A 27,140-nucleotide genomic window follows, 5' to 3' on the forward strand; every position below is an offset into this window, starting at 1 on the left:
ACCACTCCAACTTCTGCTGTGTCGCAGGATTTTCCAAATTCTTTGCTGCTCTTCCTATTACATTTGTACCTTCATTTCCAAGTGGTGAGGGCTGAGCCAGAGGGCTGGGTAAGCCTCCGGCGGGGGCTGTCTCCCATCCCTGGCCGGCGAAGCAGCAGAGGCACTTGTTCCCGGCAGCAGCAAGGAAAGCGTTAGTGCTTCTCTCCTCCCCTTCCTGCTCCTTTTTCCACTAACACCATCTGGCTGAGCATCCGAGCTGTTGTCCCCATGGCCTGGCTGAAACCACACCGTCTCACCAGCCAGTTCCAGGCTACTCCCCGCTGCTCCTTCGGCACCTTCTCTCCATCCGCACAGCACCTTCACCCCAGCACCCAGCTTTGCTATGGGAGCAGCGGGGTAGGAAGGAGCAGTTTGCAAGTCCTTCCTCCCAGAGCAATGCCCCAGCACCCAGGCTGGGCAGCCTCCATCCCTCCCACAGAGACGGATCCTGGGAGCCATGACACCATAGGAAGAGACTGTAAGGTTGTAGCATCTTCCGCTTGAGGCACTCCAGTAAAAACCTACAATGAAGGCTCATGGACTCTGGTCTCTGTTTCTTTAATTCAATGGAAAATGTCCTGCAAACCTAAATCAAGTCCCACTATCCACGCAAGCTTGTGTGCTCCCTGTCTCAGCAAGTGATGGCGATATCACTGCCTCTGGCCACATTCATGAAAACTGGACCATACCATGAATGGCAGCATCTTGTACAGTCCAGCTTACACCACTGCCACTTGCTGTGGGCTTGGCAGCCTGCGGAGAAGAGGGTGGTGATGCCAGTGGGTGGTAACATACTCAGCACCCAGGGCTGACCTGTAGCCTGGCCTGGATGGGCACCTCCGGGGCTGGTGGCCACAGCGCCATGCATGCCGCATCCCGCATGCTGCAGGGAGTCCCTCCCTGCCTCCTCCCCACCGAGATCCTTCACACTGCCTTTAAAGCATCCTGAGCCCTCCAGTGAATCTTTCAGCTCATTAATCTGGCAGAAGAAAGATGCAAGTTCTTGCTGGGTGAGTTTATGCCAGGTTAATGAGCTGAATCTGCCCACAGAGGTGTTCAACGAGTGGGAATACAAGCAGCAGGGATGCACAGCTTAGCAGAGCAGGTGCTGGGGAGCAAACACCCCATTTTGGCAGCAGGGAACTCCTAGATAAGCTCAGCCTGTCTTTTGGATTGCACCCTGTAATAGCTGGTTCCCCAACGCCTGTATATTTGAAAACCAGATATTCATGGGCCCCGATGACCTGATCCCCAGTCTTCTGTTAGTCACGATACTCAGTTGCACAAAGGTAGCAGTACACCTCCACTGTGGCAGCACACCTTGGAGATTTAGGATGGGCATTAAAAACTTCAGCTGTGCATGAAAGAAAAGCTTTTCTGCTAACAAAAATAAATATTCCAGTGTTTTAGAATAAATTGCTCATTCTGGTCAGTGCTGTTATGCTACCTCAGTAGGTTTAAGTAGTCAAGCTAATTGTGACAGCAGTGTTTTGTTTCGGAATCGGACATTTCATTTCAGAAAGTTACCAGCTACATTTTGTTACCGTTAGTGTTAGAGAACTTGTACAGGTCAGGAAATGCATACAGCCAACAGCCTACTCACTTGGAAAGGCATCCATAGACAATAAAGTTTTATGAACAGAAATTTAATGGCATGGTTCTTTCCAGTCTTGCCAAAGAGACTGAGCTTAAGTGATTATTTTCGATGCTGAGTCCTTGTAGTTAGGTATCTGCTGGTAATGCAGGCTGCATCCTGCTCCACTGCTGTACCACAGTGCCATCTGTAATTAATTGAGCGTCAGCCTCCCCGCATTTGTTTTGTCTTAGCTTTGGGGGATGGTGTCAATTAACAATTAAAAGAATCCTCTTTCCGTTAAATTAAAGAGCATCGAAAAAAAGAAATGCCTCCCTCTGATAGTAGTTTAGCAGCCGGAAGGACCGTCTATCAGCCAGCCAGAGAAGGAACAACAGAAACGAATATACATGCGTATCCATATGTAGTGTTTGGTTTTCTTGAGCAATTGCCATTTTATCCTGGAGTAACCCTCGAACCATTTGCAGGAGGGTGTCAGATAATGCTTTCTTCAAACCCAAGCCAGCTGTATGTGCAGTCAGGGAGAAGCATATGGTGCCTCATGTGCGAGGCTGATATTTTCTGGGTTATGAAGGCAGCTCCAAAGACTGTCTGGCTGACTGTCTCACCGTGTGAACACCGAGCTGCATTCGGCAGCTGCCCTTTCTGCCTGAGAGGGCCACTTGCATAGGTTGGGAGGCAGGACATTTTCTGAATTATGTAGAAAATCTGCCCCTCTTCAGGTAAGGGACCTTTTCAATTTCTTCATATATACAAACTACTCTCATCCGATAAGGCAAATGTATATTTTTGAATGCTTTGCCTTCTTGGTTATGCATTACATAAATTCAGTACAATTCCTGTCCTTATTGGAGGTGTACAGCCTTTTCTTATCCAATTCTCCTTTACTATAGTGACTAATTGCTAGAACTTCATAATGAGTTTTGAGACTGGGTAACTAAGACTCATCAAAATGCTATATGTCTGTCTGGACAGGACTGCTAGCATTTCAGCACACACTGTCATGTGTGTACACTTAAAAAAATCACTTTGTCTGTGTTTGAGTTTCTTTTACAGTGAGATTTTTCATCTATGCTCAAGGCCAATAGTGCTTGAAACACTTTCATAAACACCACTTTTGAGAGGTTTGTGATGTTCTCCTCACCTCCTTTTTGAAGAATACACTCCTTGTAAAGCACAATTAGAATAGACGCAGCCCTCCACATCCAAGGGCTCGATAGCCTTTTAGCATTTGTCCAGGGGAGTCTTATGTGCAGGTTGCGAGCTACCTTGGACCCGAAGAAATTCAAGTCTAGACCTCTTGGTGCTCAGGAGGGTGCCCTGACCACCAGACTTTGGTCTGTTCTGCCCAAAGGACATTCTTCACCCCTCTGCTGAAGCTGTGCCACACTGCAGAGGAGCAGTTGTAATTGCCAAGGGTTGTTGAGTAAACGGGAGCTTTATTTGCTCTTTAGCCCTGTGATTAGGGCCCTCATCTGGAGATTGTGGATCTTCTTTCCCACGTGTGCTTCCAGGTCTGTTTTTACCCATTCCTAGCACTAGCAATGCTAGTGTTAAAATGAACATAGTATTCACCCCTGTATTTGTTCAGGAGTTTGGGGCTGGGAATGAGGCATACCCTGAACACTTATGGGGATAAGCCTGTCATGAGAGTCAGGCAGAGAGGCAGTTGCTTGACGTAATGATTACAAAGGCAAATCTGAACATGTGCATGGGCACAGAAAAGTGGGCATACTCTGGAGAACCTTGCCTGAAAGTTGTGATTAAACTCCTAACTCCCTATCAGCTTGCTCACCACTATCTTTTCTTTCCCCTCTTCACATTCCTGGGCAAAAATGAGGATGGACTAGTCAAAAGTAATAGGTTACAGGAAATTAAACAAGAATATATACAGTTTGGTTTTAGCTATTGTAAATTAAAGCACTTGGCAAGATAGTCAGAAAGGAACTGGAGAGACCAACAGTAGAAGTTAGGTCACTGTGAGAAATAAGAATATTAACTGCTTTGTACTGCGGTGATGGGATCACATAAGATTATTATTTTTCCCAAAAAGATTTATCAAAATACTGTAATATAGTCATAATTTGTCAGCAGTTATGAAGCCCAGGCACCTCAGGCAACTTTTCAAATTCTGCATAATCTTCAACATCTATGGGAAATACAATGAAATATACCCTGCTCTTAATTGATTCCTTTTGCGCCACATTTTTCACGCAGGCTTGGCTGTTGGCCTTTCTTTGCTAAGTGAGGGTTTCAACAAGTGGAGAAGATGGATGGCCAAACCAATCAACTACAGAATACGCAAAAGGTCAAAGCACTCAGCTAGCACATTGCGGACTGCTTCCAGATAAACCAAGCATAATAAATCTGATAACTTTCTCTTTGAACAATCAAAATAAGGAAACTAGAAAGTAGTTCAAGCTGATAAAGTTTTCTTTATGACTTGAAGTGCTACATACATAGCCCTGTAGAATAAGAAACAGTATAAAAGTCCTTTCCTACACTATCCTGTTGAAACAGAAGAGAACAAAAATAAGTAGTTTGCATCTGCGATGCTGAATAGATTTGTGTCAACATCTAAAGTAAATTAAGATTGATGCGTGCAAGCAGTGAAATGTTGTTAACCTTTGTGAATAGCTGTAGCATTCTTCTTCATAAAGGTTTTGAATGAGGGGCTTGTAGAAACATGACCTCTCTAACATACCCTTTAGTCCTGGACAATGACCATAGGAGGGCAGAAGTGCTTGTGTACTGCTGCTGCTATGGTCTCTGTGGTCTCCAATGCCAACAGGCCTTCATTGTAGTAACTGTATGGATGCCTAGGATTTAATGTCTTGCTGGGTGGTGCTGGGGAATTCCTGCCCATGACATGGCAGATGCAGCAGAGCTGTGGGAACTTCACCGATGTCAGCAGAGCACTGACGAGGGGCCAGCAGAGCTTGCTTTCTCACATGTACAAACTCAGCATACCCAGGAAGGGGAAACCGTTAATAATGCTCAGAGGAAATATTTGGTTTCCCAATGCTCCCAATCAGTATGTCTGCTAATTTTAAATGGGCCTCTGTTACTTTCAGGCTTATCTTTAGTTGCTGCTTGACTGCACTTGGCAGGAAAGAAATAAATATAAGCCATTCTTATTACACTATCTTGAATACCAAGCATGTTTTCATTCCATCTAGCTAATATGAGTAAAAGATAAACTGGTGGCTTATTTCCTCTTCCAAAATAAAGAGGAGTGATAAGCTGAGACCTCATGGTGATGAAGCTGTGGTGCCTCTGGAGGGTACATCTGTACAGCCACCCATGACACAAAGACAGTAATCTTGCTCTGAAAGGGATGTGAACTGACAGATGAGGACTTTATTTCCATCATAGACTATTTGTGTGGATTTGGAAGAAATAAAAACCTGGGTATTAGTGAAACCTGTCTATAACCTGTGAAGGGGCTTCACCTCAGCCCATGTGAGGTCCTAACTCCTGCTCAAGGTAACCTGAAGGTAGACCTGTTTTGTTATCTTTAAGGAAGGACCTGTAGCAGTGATATTAACCTGACAATTTCTGAGTAACACAAACGTCCAGCATTTGGAAAACAGATACTTTGGTCTGCATTTGGCACAATGGTAATTCTCTCTGCTTTGAGAAAACAGACTAACCAAGAGAAAACAAGATAGAAGATTTAGACAAAGCATTGTTTTTTGCAGAGGTTGTCAGCTTACAACAGCCCTCACTCATTTCAGGAGCAGTGTAAATCTCACTAGGTGCCCAGTGACGGCCTGAGGTATCAAAACATCTTTGCAAGTCTGGGCTCTGGTGTTTAGAACTTCTGCTGGGAAAGTGTGCTACTGAATGAAGATGGAAGGGAAAAACAGCAGGAAAAAAGCTCTCCTCATCATGCAGAGGCGCAGGCAGGTGAAGTGAAACTCCAAATAAAATTTTGATTGCAGATGTATAGTGGAGGCAATGGAGCCACAATGCTTTGCCCCATTAAGACTCCAAGCCCTAACACTGGGGCGATCTGACTCACTGGAGGGTAAGAAATGTAATGTGCTGTACTGCTTGCAACAAATAGCATTCGATTCAAAACAGTACATATAGCAGAGTTGTTCCAAGCTGTTCCAAGCAGATAAGATTTAAATCCTGCATGTTAGATTTACATTGGTGACTAATGATTGAATGGAGGTGCAGAGCAGAAGTGTCTTTAGTTAGGTAATCTTATTGGGAAAATGAAATCTGGACTGTGTTTTCTAGCAAATTCAGGCTTAGAATAAATTATACTCATATGAGAAGTCACAGGCCCTGTTGGAACTGCACTTTGCATCTCACATAGATAAAAAAATGCATGTGGAGTTAATCCATTGATACGCAGATGCCTCCCTGAGGTGTGCAGCCCCAGCACCTGCACAGTCATCTGGACATGAGCTGTTCATCATCGATGTGTCCCCGTCCTGCAGCCATTCACTTGTTGGGCATCTCCAGATGGGTGCACCAACTGTGAGTCATGAAAGCAGCACCCCTTAAAAGCAGACCACCCACCCCTCCCTCTTCTGTTTCCTTAACAGTGATACCTGAATTTACTGAAGTTTTCACACTGATCTCTTTCTTAGCTATTTCTGTGTTATCACCCTGGGAATACCTTATAAGTTCTTTTACTGACCAAACTGTAAATGCCAAGAGCTAGCTATTAAAAACAAACAAACAAACAAACAAACTAAGCAAAATTTCCAAGTGTTTTGACATCATATTTCCATGTAACAACTCATTTTTCTTCTCATTTAGGGCCACCGGGCAATGACATATTTCTGTTTACCTGGATGAAGCCAGTCTTCATTCACACCACTCTGCATGAGGGAAGAATTAGCCTTCTGGTTTTTGGCAGCTTTGTGAACTCCTAGAGTGCACTGTGCCATATAAACCTGCTCATTCTCTCAGTATTGAAGCAATATGAATCCTGAGCAGTTACATTCACATCTTGGCAATTGAATCGAGTATTATCTGGATGTAAATGCATTCAGCCATAACACAGGAAAATCCCAAATGCCAGCATCAAAGGATACTTCTCTTTTTAATGCCACAAAATCATAATTCCTTCCTGTCAGCAAATCAACTTCTTAGTGGTTCACTGCAGATGAAGGATATTGTTTGATTCCTGGTTCAGATACGTGTGTTGGAAACATCCTTGATACCTATTAGAACCTGCCGAATCTTAAAACACTTTGGTCAGAGCAAGGACTTAAAGATGTCACCAGGGAAAAAAGTCCCAGCTGCTTACCACATGAGAGGATTGAAGATGAAAATTTGTCAACAATGTGACAACTATATTCCTTAGAGCAAATTTACTCATGCATCTACTACATGGATTCATGTTTTTTGTCTTCATCTTGCAAAAATCTGTTATGCAACAAGTGTCCATACAGGATCATATGAAGACTTGCACTCACAGGTGAAGAAAGAGGCATTTTCTTCCCCTTTGAAATTACTCCAGGGTGAATGATTCTTTTTTTCCTAACCCCTCTGTTAGTTGCTGTGTTGTACCTGTGAGGCCATGAATGCCAAATAGCAGTTCCCAGTTCAGCTGCTGCAGCTAGCAGCTCCATCCTACCACAGCTGTGTCTAGACTAAGCCAAAAGCAAGAAAATCAATGTTCTGGTGAAGTGCTGAAATATGAAATGGTTGCCTAGAATTGTAACTTTAGAGGGATTAAAAATGAGCCTATCACAGGTACCTGTGAGCAACCCTATAGAAATATAATCTTTCTTCCAAAAAAATTGAAACCTGTGTTTTCTGCTGAACACTTAAACCTCCAAGGCTTGCAGAGCACTTTGCAGTTTCTCCTCCACTTTTACTCCTGCCTCCTGTCTCTGATATGGAAAACTGGTAAGCAAAAGAAATTGGTTCAACTCCTTTCTTTTAAGAGTCTTGTTATGTGGGAGCTCACGTCCCTTTCCCTCTGACAAACCTTTAACTGCGTTTTCTTCCCTAAGCCTCCTTCTCTATAACATAAGAGAGGAACTGCCAGCTGGTGCTTTAACTTTGTGTTGTGGACCACAGAAAGCTATCCAGGTAGTCTCAGAGGTCATAAAACATTAACAGCTTAGAAGAAATGTTTGATTTTTATTATTGCTGTTATAAAATTACTGGGTTTAATATTATTTGCTACTTCACTAATGGCTGTTTAGTCATTAGTCATAATTCTATGAGGCGGTTAGCAAACAGAAGAGAGGAAGACTCAGTCCAGAGCCCAGGTTCGTAATTCCTGCTAGTCTTCTCCACACACTGTTAGAAAACATGTTTCTTCCTATGGGACAGGGACAACATGAAGAATGTCCCTTGAAAGACACAGCGGGAAGGTAAAGCAGTTTCTCCTGCTTCCCTAAACAGGAGCAGGAGGAGGCCAACTGCAGCAGCACTCTCTGGGTGATCTTTAAAAGTTCTAGGTAATTCCCACAAGCATGCAAATACATTTCCTGAGGTGCCGGTACCTAATGTCTGATTACAAAATGAAAATTAAGACACAGAAATCATTGACGCTGTTTCTACAGCACATTTAGGTGACATGAGGATGGTATTTGTACATTCACAGTTGCCCACCTGCATTCAAGTCCACCAGCAGATTCACAGAGTAAAATAAAAATACTCTGATAGCTATACTTTGGGGGAAAATGGAGACTTGTCAAACCATTTACTGAAGTTTTCACAGTATCATATGACTTTCTAACAGAGTATTATATAGCCAGGTTATCATCATTTAGTACTGGAATAAAACTCCATTAGAAGATTTTAAAAAAGATTTGGTTTTCCTTAAACCCTGTCTCCCATTATTAGCAGCAGTATTTTATCTATATTGATTGAATGCACAGGACCTTGGTTTTTAATTCTCAATTTAAAATATGATATACTTAATATTTCAGTGTCCTGTAAATTAGAACATTTGAATGAACATGATTTTTTATAGCCACTTTAAAGGTGGTATTTTGACATTGGCTTATTTTGTCACATAAGATTAATTTCCTCTTTCAAGAACCTCAAACACCTTTGAAAATTTCAGTCTAATGATTCCATCTTTACTTAAGTTAGTTTTGCAAGAAAATATGGCTGACAAAGCCAAAGTCACTTTAATAACAGCTACAATAAACTGTATGTCACCTTAGAACCAGCAGGTTCATTGGATGCACTTCCAAAAGTGGTCAGTGATTTGGGGCATAGTCTGAGATACGCTTTTCAGGACCCTCGTTTTTAAACAGAAGTTTGTTATGGTTCTGTTGTGGTTTAACCCCAGCTGGCAATCACACAGCTGCTCGCTCACTCCCCCCAGGTGGCATGGGGGAGAGAATCGGAAGAGTGAAAGTGAGAAAACTCATGGGTTGAGACAAAGACAGTTTAATAAGGAAAGCAAAATCCATGCGCACAAGCAAAGCAAAACCAGGAGTTCATTCACTGCTCCCCATGGGCAGGCAGGTGCTCAGCCAGCACCAGGAAAGCAGGGCTCCGTCACACGTAATGGTTACTTGGGAAGACAAACACCATCACTCCGAACATCCCCCCCTTCCTTCTTCTTCCCCCAGCTCTGTGTGCTGAGCATGTTGTCATATGGTGGGGAATATCCCTTGGATCAGTTGTCCCGGCTGTGCCCCCTCCCAGCTCCTTGTGCCCCCCCAGCCCACTCGCTGGTGGGGTGAGAACCAGAAAAGGCCTTGGCTCTGTGTAAGCCCTGCTCAGCAGTAACTAAAACATCTCAGTATTATCAATACTGCTTCCAGCACAAATCCAAAACACAGCCCCATACTAGCTACTATGAAAAAAAAAAATGAACTCTATCCCAGCTGAAACCAGCACAGGTAGTGTAGAAGCTCAGAGACTGAAATTTCCTGAAACACAATACTGTGTTATATTTTGGCTTTTTGCTTGCTTGCTTGCTTTTAGCTACTCTGCAGAGGGAACTCATATTTGCAAAAAGGGACCTTCAATTCATAAATGTGCACCAGGTGTGTCAGCCCTAGCTGGTTCAAATAAATTCCTTGCAAAAAGGAGGAATTCAACATGGGCACAGGCAACTCTCCTGCATGAACGTTTCACATGCTCCACTATCTTACTTTGAGCAAAGCAGAACTGAACCATGCCCAGTAAGTGGATGCCTTTGAAAATCAAACCTCTGTTATTTAAAGCTTGATGGTGTCTCAGAAGATAGGGTCAGTGCCATGAGTTTCTTTTGAAATCCCCCAAAATCACATGGGGGAGAAGTTTGGGGTTGTGCTCAGCATGAACCTCAGCTTGGGTATCCCACCCCCTTGTGAGAGGGACACCCCACATTGCATTAGCAGAGGAAGCCCAGGAGAAAGCCCTTGTACCTGTCCCCCAGAGCCTCAGACCAAGTACCAGTGCCTCTAAAAATACTGGGAGTCTTTTGGCCAATTCAGGGACCGGGCTCCTTTGGGAGCTCTGAGCACTTTGTGTATTTGAGGTTGTTGCTTCTTCTTCCACTTTGAGGCAGATGCTGCTCCTCCCAAATCCCACGCTGAGGGGACTACATGCCAGAAGAAGCATGATTTTTTCCTCTTCTCTGTGTCTTTACCAAGAAGGAGACAACTTACCCTATCATGCTTTCCAAAGATGATATAACGTTACCTCCGGGAGGCTATGCCCCAGGTCCTGTTAGGACTCTGTCATACTGCTTCAGTCTGGAGCACACACTTGCTGCTTGCGCTGTGGTACACATTGAGCTCCTTCCAGCAGGAGTTTAACAGCAAGCTCACAGTTGCTTTAAATTAGAAAAGTTGGCAAGTATCCAAGGAAAGGAGTGGGAGCTTATTTAGCTGAGACAGACAGTTACTAAACTCAATACAAGAGCATCAAGCTTCAAATAAGTTTTCACTAAGTACATTACTTGTCATCACGCCGTTTAAATTTGTTTTAAAGGATTTTGAATCACCAACGATTACCTGTTGGTTGAATTTACAACTCTTACGACGCTGCCCCTGAAAAATCTGATGTCATTTACTCAAGCATAAAGGTAAGTTGTAATTGATTCTACTTTCCTATTCTGACTTCTCTGAAATGCATTTGAAGAAGGGAATGCAATGGAGCAACCTTTCAGAAGAATGCAGATTTTTGCTGGGATACATGTGATTCCATTAGAAATCGACTGCAGTATGGCTTCAGTGAAATCTGTTTATGTATCTTGTCTTGTAAGAGAAAAGTAATAAACTCGGACTTTATGCACATAGCTTTGCCATCAGAAAGTTACCAGACAGATTTTTAAAAAATCAAGGACAAAATTTTCTGGCAAAAAAATATTTTTAAATGCCTACATTTCACAGGGTTTAGGGTGATTTAATTGTCTAAAATATTTTGAAATATTTCTCTCTATTTAGCTTTAATCTTGCATTCCATCAACCCAAAACAGAGATTATTGTTTTTTCCCTCGTGAATGATTCCAACATCATTCCAAATCTTCACTTTAACCTTTGTTGCTATGGTTTCAAAGAAACTTGTTTTGGGAAAAAAAAAATCTGTAAATACCAAATAAATCATTTTGCATCAGGGTTGTGCTCTTGCAAAGTTAAGCTTCTGCATTTAACTTATTGAACTCTCACAATTATAGCTGTTTATTATTTTGCTAGGCTGTTTCTTCTGTTTGGTTGGGTTTTTTCAAGGTCATTTAACTTTTTGTGCTTCCACTGCTACTGGTAGTATGCTTTGTGCCTATGTGCAGACTGGGGAGAGAATGTGTGCTGTTAAATATAAATGAAATGCTGGGTGTAAGTGATTAAACACAACCTTAGTCTGGTTAGGTGAGAGTGTAAATAGATTAGCAGTTTCTTGTTCCCTTTTTTCCCCTGGGTCTCTGCTCACCATTATCCAGGCGAGGCTGAGGCAAGGCTCGCCTGAATGCCAGCTGCCCAAAACCTGATACTCACAATGGTGGCTAATTTCTCTAACCCACTCACTTTCAAGGAAATTATGAAGCTTTTCAGGCTGAAGTTTTAGGAAAATATGGGTGTGAGCACAACATTACCCACAGCCCTTGGAGCCGTGCAAGCTACGGAAATTTGCTAACACTGATGACTACAGAAACAGCAACCTGCTTCAGAAATCACACAACTACAGTGCTATATAGCATGGTGCATTAAAGAGGCAGAAAATCCCATCTTCCTACAGTGCCTGCTGCCTGTTTTCCTTGGCCTGGTACAACTTCAGCTGTGCTACTGAAGCAGATTTTCCCTGGTGGGAATGCAGAGCTGCCAGTTCCCCTGATGCTGTGTCCCTGTGGGTCATGCTCTGCCTGAGAAATGTACAGAAACATGGGGCAGAGGAAAGGGTGCAGAAAAGCAAAACTGGAAGTGGATGAGCTGATATGCCTGCCCACTGGCATGGAGAAAAACCTGAAAGCCTGGCTCCCTATGAAGCTGCCCCTGGGTTAAGTTTTGTCCTGAGTGGGAAGCCCACCATCACCATCCTCACCGAGCTCTGGAAAGGTAGGCCTGGGGGCGCCTGCACCAGGTGTCACCTGGGCAAGGACTATGTAGCAGGGGGATTGGGAATTGTATTTCCCTCGCTTAGTGGTTGCCTAGTCCTTGTCCTTCCTCCACAATGCTGCGTAATACCAAACTGACGGGTATGTGAGAGGTGATGGGTGGTGAAGGCTGGTCCCACTCCAGCCTGCTTAGTGACACAGCAGACAAGATGGTTTCTGAAACGGAGTATCTCAGCCACAGGGACGGCTTCTTGCTCAGCAGCAATAACAGGGAATAATGCAAATGAAGAACACAGTATTCATATTGGTTCATCCCTCTGTCATCTCCATACTTTACTATTGCACTTATCTACAGTTCAGTCATAATGAAAAGGTGAGAAGGTGGATGGAAATCCACATATGAGCAGTATCCCGAGGGCTGGGTTTGCATACCTGCAGGAGAAGATCCTCTGTCCCATTCACTGTGACAGAGTGACTTACATCCTTAATTCTCCGTGACATGTCCATTCACAGGTCTGTCCTATGCACATGCACTGGTAAACCTAATTTCCAGGCCTCTTAAACAGATGCTACAGCAACAGTACATATACTGTGATTGCATGATAAAAGAACATCTGTGTTCCCAGAGACACGCTGCAGGTGGTAAAATGCCAATTTAGATTGGCCAGAAAAACTTAACCTTGCAGGGGAGTGAAAATCCTAAGGCTGCAACCTTCTATACAAATATGAGGCGTTAAAAAAATATAGTGTTTCTGATTCCTAGAGGTTGCTTATCACAGATACAAAACAGGTCAAACTCCATGTTATCTGCTGAAGTGGATTCTTTGTTAGTCAAAAAGACAGCGAAGAAATCATGCAATTGCCTTGGCAGAGAAATCTAGAGGCTTTGCAGGCTTGTCTTTGCAATCATACCCAGAAAATAAAGGCTGCAAGTGAGATAATTACTGGCCAGATCTACATTTTAGTTACAGGCATCAGGCTGCAACTGTCAGCAAAAGGTATTCATTTCTGCTCACAGTCTCTCTAAAGTAAGGGATGCAGACCAGTAGGGTAGTTTCTCTGTTGAGGTGAAGAAGAAATCCAGATTACTCTGGTTTTCCCACGCTGAAGTAAATTGTTCAGGTTCTTCATAAATCAGGATTCAGTTTTCATTTTGGAAAAGCAGTGTGAATCTGTCCCTGCGTGTCTAGCCTCAAGCTTCACCTGATGTCAGATGCAGAGGGGAAAGCTCAAAGCAATGAAGGCAGAACTGCAGAGGACCTGACTCAAGTCTTCAGAGACACTTGATGGTTTCACTAAACCTTGGGGTGTGGGGGGAATATGAAAATATGATCAAAGTCTACACATTTCTGTGTGAGGTATATGTGTTGGGGGCGGCAGAACTGTTTAATAGAAACCAATTCTTAACACAGAGGATAATGGAGACCATTTTAAAAGGGGAAGAATAGGTTGTGCATAATGTGAAAAAGATCCTGGCAGTGAGAAGTATACAGTTATAAAATAATCCACAGGGAAAGAGGGGAAAAGTCTCACTGGCTGGGATGTTTCACTTTGTCTGGGCAAACCTAGAAGAAATCTGTGGAGAGCAATCTTTCCTAGGCTGAGAGATGTGAGAGTCCATATGTTGTGCTGGCTTAAATGTATTGATTGGCTCGTCTTCAGTCTATCTACTGGATTTGTCTTCCTCAACTGTGTGAGTACCGTGTCTCTCAGACCCGAATGGGGCCTACAGAAGTGGAGGCCAAATCTCAAACAAGATTTAATGGAGATAGTTGACTGTGTTTGGACACCGTCAGGCCACCCATCCTATTTTCAGCTTACACTCTGCCCTCCCCCTTTGGAGAGACCCCAAACCCAAAGTCAGACACCCTGCAACAAACAGGAACATCTGGCAAGAGTCTGAGGTTAAAGCTGGGGAAGGAAAGGAACTGTTCAGTAAGGGGAGCTTTTTTTCGGATGTATTGTAATTCATGCACTGTTTTATTTCTCTCAGTTTTGCCACATTCTTGCAATAAAGTTATTTTTCTCTCAGGAGAAATGAGAGTGGAGAGGGTATTAATAACGGAGGTGGGACCTGAAATGTAGTGTAAAAAATGTGCAATAAAAACAGGGAGTGACGATGCTATAAAAACAAGGAGGGCTCAAAGGGCAGAGCTGAAGAGGTGTGTGTCCAGCCTGCTCACCCCACCTCTTTCTGTTGGTCCAACGGGCCTCATGGCTGCGTCCGGGCCAGCACAGGCACTCTGTCAGCGCAGCATGGGGGTACCAGATCTGCGAGCTGCTGAGAGAGGGACCTCCTTTTTTTTTTTACCCTTTGGAAAAAAAAAATTCTGAACTTCTTGTGGATTTCTCCAGGAAAACTCCTTTTTCTTGGAGGGAGATGCTCCCTGTGCTAGAACATGTGTCTGCTATTCTCACTAGCAGTTACAACTCAGGACCAAAAGTCTTTTCCTTTTTCAGCAGTCTATAAAAACTTGATGTTACGCCAGCCTTGCTAGCCCTGCACTGATGTTCCTGCATAGCGCCAGTCTGCTGTACCTTAATGCACCTGGGGATTGAGCCCACCTCCCCAGCACATCCCACACTGCGGGTTTCGAGTCCTTTTTCATGGTCACTAAACAGTGGAAGTGGCTTTTTTGGGACTTAACAGAGAAACACCTAGGCTGCTTTTTGCATCCACTGCTTATTCCAGACACCATGTCGGTATTATTTTTACAGAGCAATTGGCTCCTTTGAGTCTTTCTGAGCTCCAGCTCGGCACAGATATGCTCTGAAGGTAGTCTTCCAGAGCCTGTCTTTTTTTGGTCCCAAAAACCAAGAACAGCCTTTCATCACAGCCCTGCTTTAGCAGCTCTCCCAGTCCCACACGTCTTTACTTGTCTCCAACTTCCCCTTGGTTCCTCTACCCTCTTCCTATAGCTGATTTCCCAGTGGCTGGAGGAAGACTGAGACTGCTTTGGTGTCTCTTCAGTTACTGTTTTGGTTATTCAGTGCAGACGTTCCTGCTAGAAACTGGCAATACAAGTCTGCAGATGACCTCTGAGTGCCAGCTTTGTGGTGGGGCAGCAAGATATTGTTCCAGAGAGATGTAGTGATTTTGGGGGTTGGAACAGGATGGTCTACGCTCCAGCAAAGCATAAAGGCCTGGACTCCAGGTCACAGGCCCCACTCCTCTCCTGGGGGAAGGAAATTTTCACTTCTCTTGGGTAAAGAGAAGAGAAAGGAAAAAACTATCCCCTTTCCTTATTCAACTTCACCATCAGCAACATCATGTACCAAGTGTCCCTCATGGGAATGCAAAGATCAAGTAACATGGGCAGTCAGGCAGAAGAAAACAGCATAGGCAGGACAAGCAGGGTCAGTGGTCCTGGCTAGCTGTGAGACAGGTTGTCCTGCTGCCTCTCCTCTCCCTCCTGCACTCCAGAGAGAGCAGGCCCTCTCTGCCCAGGGCTGGCGCCCGGGTCTCAGGAGGGCTCTGTTGCACATCCAGGTCCATGGGTGTGCAGTGGGTATTTTTTTAGTTTCTTTAGAGCATGGGCTGCATTTCACTGTATTTGAAGATTTACAGATGGATTACAATGCTTTACTTTGGAATGGGGTTTTGGAGGCTGCACTGGAGGTTGCCTTCAGCTTTTTAAGGAGAAATGAGAGTTTCCTCTGCACAACAAGGGGCCATTCACCTCAGTCCTGATTTTGTGGCCTGCTTCAGGCAGAACTAATGTTCAAAATTTCTGTGCCTGGAATTTCTCAGACAGAAATACATTTACATTGCAACTGCATCACACCTGACTGTGCAGTCAGGTGTCCAACTTGTAGGACCTGTACTGTCAGCCAGTCTGACAGCATGCACTGAATCTGCCTGGGGTTTCTTGCTCTGACAGATACGATAGATTATTGGAAAACCTTGGCTAAATGCACATAATCCTTAAACCCACCTGGAGACAATATCCAGGCAGAAAAAGAGATCATCTAAGGTACAGAATTTGTCAGAAACCACCCAGCATCTTGGTTTCTCCTCTTCTGCAGGCGTGCTCTGTCCCTGCAGACCAGTGCTGGCATCTGAGAGTTTTGATTGCCAAAGGCTGAAAAAATGTCTGACTGGTGTGTGTAAACCATCTGTTTCTGCAGCCCGATAGGGCATGTATTAAAACCCCACAGTGAGATCCAGGCCACACTGAAGTCAAAACAAGCCTCGCGGTTCCCTTTGGTGGAGTGGCATAGGGGGATGCACGGACTGGGTCTGTCATGGGTGCAGCTCCATGGATACCCAGGGTATATTTGGATTGCTGCACCTGGCAGAATTTAGCCCCAGCTTTCCACCTCTGCAGATAATAGCTTGTAAGCAGGAGGGTTATTTTCATAGCTCTTGCATGAGGTGAAAGCTCATGTGAAGTGTTTTGACGTGATGTGTCTCTTGGCTGTTTCCAACCTGCTTTGGCAATTGGGAAGTTGTATCACTGCTGGGGAGATACTCCAGGGTTGTAAAACATCTCCATTCCTTCAAATATCACCATTTTCTTCATCAGAAGGGGTGGCCAGACTGCTTACTGCCATCGTTGCTCATGCTTGAGCGACTTCTGCAGGGACTCTGGCACAAGGTTTGGATTCCTTGGCATTAAGACTTTATGATCCCATAGCAGAAACAGTTTCTCTTGCACAGAAGAACTGCCAAGACACCCTTAAAAGGAAGGCTCTGCCGAGCACACGCTGCTGGAGACGCTTGCCACTGCTCCAACCTCGCCAGCAGCCATCCTGAGCAACCCCAGCAGCAGCCATGCCTCTCCCCTGCCCCCCTGAGCCCCTGTGCAGAGGGGAAAGGGCCTGATCCTTTCAGACCCCGTGGCCAGAGGTTGGCAAGACCGTGCCAGGGCACCGAAACCCCCCCAGCATTGGAGCCGCTTTGCTGTACATGCCTCTTTTCCAGCATGTCAGCGGAAGCAGATGTTTTTAATTTATCACTAAAAACAAACAACTTAATCCCCCAAATATGCAGCAGTGGGGGGTGAGGAGGGGCCCTTCCACTTAAAGCTGATTTATAAATTGGATAATTAAGGTTAATTTGTCCATGAATGAAGCAAATATGTGTCAGATATCATTAGAACGCTTCCTCTCTCTAATTTTTGCAAGCCCTAAACATTCAAAGCTTTTTCAACCTGAGGCATGGGACATGTTCCTGTTCAGATGGCCAAGTGGCTGGCATTGCTTCCTTTCATCAACAACTCTAATATTTATCTATTTAGGCCTTCAGAACATTATTTATGTGTAACAGACACTGCAGCCCTCAGTTGCATGGGTGCCAAAGGCAGGTCACAGCAGCAGCTCCAGCGCGCGCCCCTTCTTGCTTTTGAAGATGTTATTTCATTCCAGCTGCCTGAGAGCAAAGGCTGGAGCACAGCGTGGCCCCCAGACAAGTCTGCCCTCGAAAGCCCAGGCAGGACCGTGCCAGGAGCTTTCACAGAAACAGCGTTCGCTTAACACAGCGGAATGGCTGAAGGCATCAATGGGAAGGGGCCCGAGTCCAAACGCAGTCCAGATAAGATTGAAAAAATTATCATTTTTACCTATGTTGTATGAGAGTTGGGGGCCACAGCTACGTGCGCATGTATTGAGCCATCCAGCCTACAAACAATATACATTACTTCTGTGGACACCTACTTCAGACCACCAGTTCCTACTGCTTACAGCCTGTGTTATTATTCATTAATATTATTCATTAAAAAAATCTCTTCTCCAGGCAGCTTGGCACCTAGCCTCAGCACATCTGCCATGCACAGGCAGCACTGAAGTAACAGCCACCCAGTAGCCTTAAAAAGATCTTAATAGCTCCTGGAGACATGGCAGCAAAGCCAGCCCAGTTCTGCAGAAGGGCAGAATTTGGGGGCTGCCAATGGAGGTCTCTGCGCCTTGGGTGTCTGTGAAAGGTGATGGGAAAAGGCAAGTCCTACCAGCAGTAGGGTGGTCAAAATGCTTGGGCATCCACAAAAGAGAAAGCATCTGGTGTGGGAATGGGAGAGGGTCCTCATGTGGTTCCTCAGCAGCCGTGGACGCCTGCCTGTGTGGGTGACAGGATGGGGATGCCAGGGCTCAGCAGGGCTGGTCCTGTGGCTGCAGATTGCTGTGCAGCCAGGAATAGGGTGCTCAGGGAGGCAGGGCTCATCAGCATGGTGTTACCTGAACCCCAGGGGTTTATGGGTTTATTACCTAAGAGGTAAAACAGGAAGAATACTGAGCTTGATCTGCACATTGATGTGCTAAACCTAGGCTGTTCCATAGGAAATGGATAGCTGTACCAATTTCTTCAGTAACACCTTTAAAAATAGGGTTCAGTTAGGTGTCCTTTCCTAGTAGATGCTGCAGTGCTCCCCATTCCTCATATGCCAGTGCCCCTGCTGCAGAAAGGGACCCAAAACACAGGCTGTGCTCCCCCTGGGGCTCTCACACACGACAATAAGCCCCTGTAAACCCAGGTGTGTGGGTGCACGTACTGCAGCCATGGCAGAGCATGCTGCTTTTGGAAGTTTGGGCTCTCAGGTTTAATTGCAGCAGCTGAGCAGGTTGTAAGAAAACGTAAAATAGCTTCCTATGCAGTTTTTTGCTAGGGGCATGGGAAATCAAATCTTACAGAGGAATGGTGATATGACTGTGGGATGCTGTTGCAATGACCAGTGCTCCTTACCTCAGCAGTCTCTTCTGCTCTAAGCAACATCTCCTAGGGCTGGAGCAGCTGAGAAACCCTTCCCCCCATCGTTTCTATTAAGTGGTAGGATTAGACAATGTAGCAGGACTGCAAATAACTTCTCATCAAGTCTTAATGTCAGGTAGGCTGAAGGAAAACCAGAAGCAAAGCAGGATTAGACTCAACAGAAGCACCAAAAGCAGGAATTGGAGTGCTCAGTGCTCTGCTCCAGCTACTACACTCCCGTCCCTCACATAGACAATATCCATAAAGCAATCTGGGAAAACAGTGGGTTTGAGAAGAAAACTGAAGACAACTGGAACAACACTGAGCTTGAACAGAGCTGAAACAAATCTATTTTTGGACTAAACAAGCAAACAAAAAAATTAACTCATTCCAGACAAGCCCATATTGCTCAAGCAGTTTTAAGCTGAACACAACGAAAGCACCAGCACCAGTTTATTCTGCACAGCTGCAATCTGCTTTTTAGTTTGAAGCCTTTTCCTAAATGAAGAAACTATATGCCATCACATTAGTTTGTACCAGTGATGTAGCCCTTTACTATTTGCAGACTGGACTGCACTTCAAATGGTGATACACACTCTAAGTGTCATCTTCTCTACCTTGTTAAGGAGGTGCCTTCCCTCATGCTGTACTCATGAGGGATGGTCAGGGATACCCTTGTGTCAGAAACCCTTGTACTTGCAGGAAGGAGACTGGTTGCAGCTCATTGCAAGAAAGGAACATTTCTTTTTCATATTTTCAACAGCTTGGTCTGAAATAGCCTCAAGCTCACTCCAGACCTGATGAAAAACCTGATGAATTTGAAGGAGGAAACCTGTATTTCCAGGTTTCTGTATTTCCAGATGTGTCTTAAACATGATATTTTGGGACACTGCTTTCTGTTTCTGACTGGTTTTTCCAAGGCTGTGGAGAAGAAATGGGTACAGATTTAACTTATGGGCAATTTGAAGTGTGGGAAAAAGAACAATTTTCTTAAACTGTCAAAAATTTGAACATAATGTTTTACTATCATATTGAAGGTACATGAGCAGCAGACTTTTGATGGGAAAATGACACAAGCTACTGATAGAAAGCATGATTTCTAATTCCCAGGGAGTTCATTTTGCCTTCCTACCTCTGATGAACTAGTCAGTAGTTGAAATGAGTTTTGCTTTTGGCTGTAGATACACCCCACAACAGAAGGGACAGAATGTCCTTGCCTTAAAGCATCTCCAGGCTTCACTCATGTTGCCTGACCTCTAAGAGGCAAGGCAGTTTACTAAAAAACCTTCCTGACTCTCAAATGGAAGATCCCACATCTCCTCAAGTGCAGGCTCAGGACATTTGTATCTGTGCTTGAGATTTTCTTTTGATGGGTTTTGATGTTTGTGTTGCTGATGTTCCTAAATTATATAGTTCAGTGAAGCATTCAAAAACAAATGTTCAGCCCCCATGGGGTATGGTAAAAGGCCTAAGGATAAGCTTTGATGTGGATATAAAGCCATGGTAGCTGTCAGGTCCTGAGTCATCTTCCAGTGGCACCCACACGATCAGAATGGGAATATATATGCTTCTGCACATTTTTGAGCCAGACCTTCGGCTGGTGTAAATTAGTTAAGCTGCCTTTGCAATCAATGCAGCAGTGCCAAGTTATGTCAGCTCAAGATCTGGCCATTCAGATTTCAAGACTGAGAAGTTATACAGACAAGATATTATACACTACAGGTTTAAAAAGGAGATTAGTTTTTTATGCATTAATGACATGTTGAAATCAAAATAAATTACACATTAAAAAGTCAGAATTCTTCATTTTTAATGTGCAATTTGAATCATCAACAGGAATTTGCAGCTCCTGCGTTCTTGCCCACTATTCAGTAACTCCTGCACTAGCTGAGACCTTGTGAACAAGTGCCATTAGCATCTCACCTTAAATGAGATATTGCCACAGTCATGATTTGGCTGGCTTGGCAAGTCTGAGCAGGTATGCAGCACGGTTTCCAAGACAGAGGCTGGCAGTATGGGCCATCCACATATGGATTGCAAAGAAACCTGACTGGATCGCTCCAGGAAGTAGAACAAGTCTAGCATCGATCTGTGACCCATGCTATATTCTTTTGGTTTTTTCCCAGAAGTAACATACTGTTGCCTACCTACACACCATATATATTTATATATACTGGTGGGACCATGCATAAAACAGTATTACTCACCAAAAGCTAAATGTGAGATCAAAGTGTGAGGACCAAGCATATGAGCCACTTGTTTAAACATTTTCATTTTCTTTCTTGTATTTCAAGACAAGACTATCTTGTCTTTCAATTCCTCCCAAGCCCTTCTTACGTATGAACTGAATTTCAAAACCAAAACTGATTCCAGATGTCTTAAGTATATTTTTCCAGGCCTCCAATTTAAACAAGTTACAGCAATACTCACCTCTATTTCGTTTTTGATCATTATAATATGAATTCTCACTGACAGCAGTGGAGATCATGGGGACCTTTCCTGGTTTCCAAAACCAGCTTTTACTAATTTGGATCCCATTCCAGATTGTCAGAAGGGCTCTGTTTTGAGGATGATCATTCATTTGATGATCCCTAGTACAGCTGCCCACCACATGTACAGCAGCTGTGTTAGCACTTTTTAATTTTCCCCCACTTTCAGCTTCAGCACTGGAACCTATTACATAGCTGGCATCTCACAAGTGCTGTGTTACTTTGCCCCTTGCCTCAAGAAATGATCTGTAATAGCAGGGTGGCTATTAATAACTGCTAACTAATAGCAGGAATGCACAGAGAGGTGACAGCAGGTAGGACACCAGCCCTGAGACAGCCACTCAATTTCTTACTCTGCACAGACTGTGTGAACTCTGACAAATAATGTCATCCTTGTGCCTTAGGTCCACATCTGTAAATGAGATATTATTTTTTGGCTTCCATGCCAGATAAGTTTAATCAAATGATTGGGTGATCAGATACTGCAATAACCAAGAGCTGGTAATTACCTGGAGTAAGGTATGCAAAATCCCTCTGGACTACAATCATGGAGTCAGCTCCCTGCTCTTGAGGGTAATGGAGGTCAGGTGCTCTATATGGAGTGGAAAACCCTGAATAATAGAGTCATCATGGCACATACTGCAGAGACAGCTGCCAGCTGATTAGACCTGCTTTGAGCAGATGTTGGATGAGACGAACTCCAAGGGTCCCTCTCAACCCAAATTACTCCTGTGATTCCGTTCTAACGCTGCGCCTCCACAAATACATCTTCTTGGAGCACTGGAGACCACGGTGCACACCCCTGAGGCAGCGCTGCAAGAGACAGCTTACCTCCATCAGGGACAGGCCAACTAAGTCATGATGGCCTCCACCAAAAGTACTTGTCACCCCAATCCTAGAAAGAGTGTAAGTGCCTTTAGGTAGCACTGTACCTCCACGGAGCCAATCAATGGCATGGTTTATTTCCAGATGACCATCTAAAGATAATGAAACTTTACCATATTGGGAAATGTGCTCTATATTTACCTGCCACGTCATCCTACATTGCCTCTGAATCACTGTTTCAGTCCTTCTGGCCCAGCCCTTACATGCAATAGCTAAACCGAGCTGTGTGGTTCCTACTGACTCTTCGTATGTTGCATCTGTCACTAACTAACTAAATGTGGGCTTTGTAAAAGGCTTGAGAGCTGACATTGGAAATAACAGCCACCGGGATGTATACCCCTGTGATACCCAAATTTTTTAAAGCTGTGCGTAAAATCAGTTTCAAAACAAAGTCTGATCAAGGTAGTTTAACGGACTGTGTCACATCAGGCATAGGGACCTACTTTCTCAGGGTCTCAGCAGAACAGCGCTCCCAGTCTGCGGGCAGCACAACCCAACCAATCTTCTGCTGTTCAAAAGATAAACGAGAAACATAAGACTTTAATTTACATATAAGGGTCTATACTTCTACCAGGGGAAAAAAAATAGAAAAGAGATTTTAAAGTTTTTGGTGTGGTAGGTCAGGACATATTCTTCACCAGACAAGTCTCATACGTGCTTTTCAGCTTCTGGGGTCCTGGCCAAGCTTCCACTTTCACATTCACAACCACAATTGCAACTGTGACCCTGGGTTTGTGAACCACTTTCTTAACTCCTATATAAAAGTCTGTGAATACACATATAATACTCAGTAAAGCAGATAATATTTTCAGAGACTACAGCTGCCTCCAGTTGCAAGACACGATTTCACGTGGCCACAGTAAAACACAGTGCCCCAAGGCTTGCAGGGATTACACAGCTGTATTGTGGTTGAAACAGCCTGGGGGAGAAATGACACCATCCATGTACAGGGAGCTGCAAGTGCACTGCCTGATGGCTTGTGGCTTCCTCAGATGAAAGCCAGATCCCTGCGGCAGAAACCGAGTCATGCCGGGGGGTAGTTAGCTGGAGCCCAAATTAGTGGTGTGTTTCAGATACTGCAAACGACAAGATTTGATTCTCAGAAGCTAGGTATATATTCTGCTTATTTCAAAACACTTCACAAAGAAGCAGGTAATAGCTCCCAAGCAAGTGTTGAAGTTTAGCCTCTTGTAATTACTGACAGAAAGCTGGAGGGGATCCCGATAAGCCCCACTCATGGGGCTGCTGTCTGAAACCTGGGCGTGTGCGAGTAGTCCTGCGTGCCAAGCCTTGTTCCTACAAACCAAGTCACAAGGCCTCTGCACCGTAAAGCAAGCTTAAAAGTAAAAAAAATCACAGCAATTTTCTAAAAATAGAAAAATTGAATGGGGAGAGAGGGAGAAAATGTGCTTACTGATGGCTTAGCAGAGAGAGAAGAGGTCTAGCACAGCAGGTGCTGAGCAGGAGCCAGCGCAGGGGAGTTCAGCACCCACCTATGTAAATAAGCCCTAGGTATGAGACTTGAGCCCACTGTGGAGAAAAAGTGGTCTGGTATCTAAAGAACAATACTTCCACCCACACTAGTTTTAAAACAACAGCTTGCAAACATGCATTTTAATAATAATAAAAAATAATCAATGCTAATACTTTGAAATTCAAGATACACATATATAGTCTGATAGTGCCTTATATTTTGAAAAAGTTAGTGGAGAAAGGGAATGGGAAAACAGCAGGAAGAGCTGAAAAGTGTCAGAATTAATTTACTGTAGACTCAGAGTTTCAGTATTTGACAAAAGAAGTAGATATAAATGGAAACTAAATTGAAACTGAGACTTCTGTCATTCAACAAAATAGATCACTGCTATTAGTCAGCTACAACTGGGACAGACAATTTAATTACCAATAAACAACTCTGAAGTTGTACATGTGTTTTAGTGTCTTAATGAAGTTACAAAAAAAAGAAGCAACAACAAAAGCTGAACTCAAGTCTGAGGTTCAATAAAAACCTTGATAACACGCATATAAAATGTGTAGGGGATTTCTGAAGTCCATTGTCACACAAGGGAAATAACACACTAGACAAGAGAGATGAGATCATTTGATTATTCTTCATTAACAACTATTGTTTCATTAAGCTAGAAATGCTTATTAAAAGTTTTGAGGGCTTTTTTTTAATCTTCATGTTTCATAAAGCCAGGAATATTGCATATTTTAAAGTTTGATTTTAGACCGTAAGTTTGTTTCCCTTTTTCCTTCTTTTGCAACTTAATACAATGGAATGAATTAGGACTTCGATTTTCTTTCTTATCTCTTTGTTACTCCTTTTATTATGCCTAAAATATGGGGCTTTTTTATCCTCTCCATAAAACCTCTGTCCTCATTGTCTGAGAATTGAATGACTATGTTTAAAGTAATGTCTTTATTCTTGTAAATAAAATTTTACAACGGCGCAGGGAACTTCTTTTTTGCTGAAACCTTACATTATCCTACTTTAAGCTACATCATTATCTTGCTTTTCATATTTGTCTCACTATTTGTTCTATTGAGGACTTGTTCCAAAAGCTGTGCTTGTTTTTATTATGTTTAATAAGTAGACCAAAGGAAAAAGAGAGAGAGAAAAAAAAAAAGAGAAGTAAATGGATCTTTTGAAGGAGAACAAAAAATATCTGAAAAACACTCATTTTGCTTGCAGGCAATTCATTGCATTTATGATGTCCAAAATGCTAAACTTCAGCCTGGGTTACATTTCCTGGCTGAGATACAAAGATTCTAAGAAAACCGAGGTTTGAAATAGAAAGTCAGCAGTAAGCTCATCTGGAACACAAGGAACCTCAGCAGAGGGGACAGAGCTGAGAGCGCTGCCACTTGGGAGCTGTGAACTGAAATAGAGATGCCTGTCATCTTCGTTTCATTTTTAAAATATATGAATAAAAGCTGAAAACATGCACTGTGTTTTCATTTTGCTGTGCCTGCGCTAGGAGCATTGCTCACGTGCCCTACCGGTACAGAGCATGACATGCCACAGTTTCTGTGCTCCGATCGCTCACTCTTATGTTACTGCTCAAGTATGCATTCAGAAAAGAGCCAGCAGATATAGTAGATTTATTCTAGTTGTCGAGGTCAAGGACTCCTTTTTTTTCTGGATTCAGCTGAGAGGGAACTCTTTCCTCATAATACCAGACAAGCTTTCTGTTTTGCAGTTTACTGTCAGTGTGCACCACTGATAAAAAAAATTGTGCGAGTATTTTTAAAGGAAATTATTTATCAGTCTGAAGCACCGGTGAGTTATGTGCCGCCTCCAGTGCCAAAGTTAGGGGGCTTTCAGCAAAGCACGATATCTACATGCACTGCAATTCAGAGACTCCAGCTGCTGGGAGCTCTTGCAAGCCATGTAAGTAAAGGGCTTTATTTTGCTGAAGCAATCTTTGTATATTCTCTTGCCTCATAAAAACTCTGAGATAATCTAAACTTGAGGTGAATTTCCTAATACTAGTAATGTTGTTGTCTTGCTGCTGCTTTGAATAGCGTGCATATGCATATGTCAGCACAATAAATAATTTGCCTTTCTAGAAATGTTTTGCCTGTGAGTAGTGTGAGGAGCAGAATCTGTACGCAGCTCAGGAAGGCTCTGCATGCTTTTCCAATCACCAACAGTTTCTATTTTGTGTTTGTGATCGGCACAGAGAACTGTCTGATGTCTTTGATCTCTTGTTACTCTAACTTCAGGGACAATGGGAAGCTGGCAGGAAAATGCAAAACGTGTGCAAAGGAAAACAAAGAGCAGAAGGGTAGTTTAAAGTGGCGTCAGTGAACCCAAGTGGTGTGTAACCCCCGTGTTGAACTTGTGGTCTTGTGGGATTTTGTGTGCTTATAGTGAGGTTTAAGACGTCCCAGATTATGTGACTAAGAGGAACGTTAAATGACAGAGGAAAATTTTGATTACTTTATAAAATGTATCCTGATGTTCATGCTCATATTTGAGTTAATCCCTTTCTGTATGGTTATTTGGAGTTTATTGCAGGGGATGGATCAACTTTCTCTGAGCTGCACAATGTAATTTAAGGTCATGAAATATTTCCTTGTTCTCTATGCAGTTCACGTACGTATTGCAATCAAAAGGCCTGCCAGACAGGAATTGAAATCCCAAATTTCTCTTGCTATATGTGAGGTCCTCCCTGCCCTTTTGATGGCTGTGCATATGCCGAAAGGGTAGTAAGTGAATGAAAACTGACTGTTGTGGCCAGAAGCTTCATTAGCTCTGCTGACCAGGTAGAAGTGGTATTATCCTGAGGCAGAAATTTCAAGTACTTAGGCTTCCCTGTGTCTTCCTGTCCAGACAGCCTCTAGCCCTTTGCATTCCTTGCAACCTTTCCAAACCTATGTAAACCCTCTGATTTTGCACCTTCTACTTGGCTCCCACTTTCTCCCAGCTCCCACTAAATTTTAGCAAGTCCTTCCCTCCACACCCATAGGTCTGCAAGGTACAAACTCTGCCCTCCAGCCCCCACAGTGGAAATCTGGCACATACCCACAGGGCAATGCCAACTTTATTTATTGCAGATATGCCACTGCAATTGCCTCTTGCATCAGGTGCTCAGAGGAACACAGTGATGCCCCAAAGAGCTTGTACTGCTCCCAGCCCTCTTGTTGGCCTTCATTTCCATGGCAATGCAAGAGCCACATGGGGAAAGGGATACTGTCCATTAGAGTTGCCCACAGTTGATTGAAGTCAATGGGAAGGCTCTCCTTGACTTCAGCCAGGCAGTCAGACCTGGGTGCCAAAATAGCAAGGAAATCAATACACTTGCAGGGCTTTGGAGCTGCAGCGTGTTGTTCCCAGTGAAGCCAGGGTGTCACCTCCCTGAGAACCGAGAAAGGCTCTGTAGAAAGAAGGTTGCTTGGTGGAAACAATCATGTTTCAGGGCACGGTTTAGGAGACATGGTATTGTTGGGTTGGCAATTGGAATTGATGATCCTAGA

The 27,140-nt window shown here is 43.7% G+C and overlaps 1 protein-coding gene across 2 annotated transcripts in view; it reads left to right on the forward strand.

The window, feature by feature from the left end:
- Nucleotides 1-10,559: 10,559 nt before the first annotated feature.
- C1QTNF7 (C1q and TNF related 7) overlaps nt 10,560-27,140 on the forward strand; it is a 51,206-nt gene continuing 34,625 nt past the window's right edge. The window contains exon 1 of one of the 2 annotated variants that reach the window (XM_064449156.1): nt 10,560-10,640. The gene's annotated coding sequence lies outside the window, so the exon portion shown is untranslated. Of the gene's footprint in view, nt 10,641-25,321; nt 25,552-27,140 lie in introns of those variants that run through there. The other variant, XM_064449155.1, reaches the window with a different exon arrangement.

The sequence above is a fragment of the Phalacrocorax carbo genome, chromosome 4, assembly GCF_963921805.1.
Source record: "Phalacrocorax carbo chromosome 4, bPhaCar2.1, whole genome shotgun sequence".
Taxonomy (NCBI): domain Eukaryota; kingdom Metazoa; phylum Chordata; class Aves; order Suliformes; family Phalacrocoracidae; genus Phalacrocorax; species Phalacrocorax carbo.